Here is a 1,681-nt window from a genome sequence, read left to right on the forward strand (position 1 = left end):
CCTCTTCAATTGTCTTCCTCATGTGTATAGATCCACCAGCTGAGTGGTCTAAAGACATCTGAGCTTTTTCTGTAAGCCCAAGTAGAAGATGTCTAACTGTACCCACTCTGAAAACATTTCAGAGGGGCATTTTCTTAGCATACCTCTATACCTCTCCCAGGCATTGTAAAGGGATTTATTATCCTCTTGTTTAAAGCCTTGGATGTCCAGCCTTAGCTGTGTCATTCTCTTTGGAGGGTAAAAGTGATTCAGGAATTTGTCTAATAACTGTTTCCATGTCTTTATGCTTGCTGTAGGTTAGTTATTCAACCACCTTTTTGCTTGATCTTTTACAGCAAATGGAAACAGTAATAGTCTGTAGACATCCTGATCCACCTCTTTATCATGTACTGTGTCAGCAATTTGTAAGAACTGTGCCAGAAACTCAGTAGGCTCTTCTTGTGGAAGACCGGAATACTGGCAATTTTGCTGCACTATGATAATGAGTTGAGATTTAGCTCAAAGCTGCTTGCTTTGATGGGAGGTGTACAGATGCTACTCCCATATGCAGCTGTAATGGGGTTAGCATATGACCTCAGAGTCCTTTTGGACTGATCAATCCCACTTAAGTCCATAATGGATAAAGGGAAATGATATGGATTGCAAATAGATAAATTTTGTTTTTTTTTCTTTTTTTTTTGAATTAACCGAAAAAAATAAAATAAAACAAAAGGAAATTAAAATAAAAAATTCGAAAATAAAAAAGAAAATAAGATCAAAGCAAACTGAGAACTGAATCAATTAGTTAATTAAAAAGATTTTGAGATTAGCAATTAGAGAGATATGATTGAAAAATTTTTATGAAAAAGATTTGATTTTTGAAAAGAGGAAAGAGAAAAACAATGATTGAAAATTATTTTGAAAAAGATTTGATTTTTTTGAAATGAGGAAAGAGAAAAACAACAAAATGACACCAAATTTAAAATTTTTAGAAAATCAGACACAAATTTTTGAAAACTCAAAGGAAAACAAAAAGAAGACACTAAACTTAGAATTTTTAAAGATCAAAAAGAGACTGAGGACATGCAAATTCGAAAAAAAAAACTAAAAGAAAACAAAAGCATGCAATTGACACCAAACTTAAAATATGAACTAGACTCAACTAAAAGACTCTAAACCAACAAAAATAAACAGTCCTAATCTAAGCAAGAAGATAAGCCGTCAGTTGTCCAAACTCGAACAATCCCCGGCAACGGCGCCAAAAACTTGGTGCACGAAATTGCAATCACACTTTTGCAATTCCGCACAACTAACCAGCAAGTGCACTGGGTCGTCCAAGTAGTACCTTACGTGAGTAAGGGTCGATCCCACGGAGATTGTCGGCTTGAAGCAAGCTATGGTTATCTTGTAACTCTTAGTCAGGATATCAATAATTATCAGGGTTAATTGTGAAAAGTAAAAGAACATGAAATAAGTACTTGTTTTGCAGTGATAGAGAATAGGTTGAGGTTTTGGAGATGCTCCATCTTCTGAATCTCTGCTTTCCTACTGTCTTCTCCTTCAAGCACGCAAGGATCCTTCCATGGCAAGCTGTATGCAAGGGTTTCACCGTTGTCAGTGGCTACCTCCCATCCTCTCAGTGAAAATGTTCAACGCACCCTGTCACGGCACGGCTATTCAGCTGTCGGTTCTCGATCATGTC

The sequence above is a fragment of the Arachis duranensis genome, chromosome 3 (assembly GCF_000817695.3).
Source record: "Arachis duranensis cultivar V14167 chromosome 3, aradu.V14167.gnm2.J7QH, whole genome shotgun sequence".
Lineage (NCBI taxonomy): Eukaryota > Viridiplantae > Streptophyta > Magnoliopsida > Fabales > Fabaceae > Arachis > Arachis duranensis.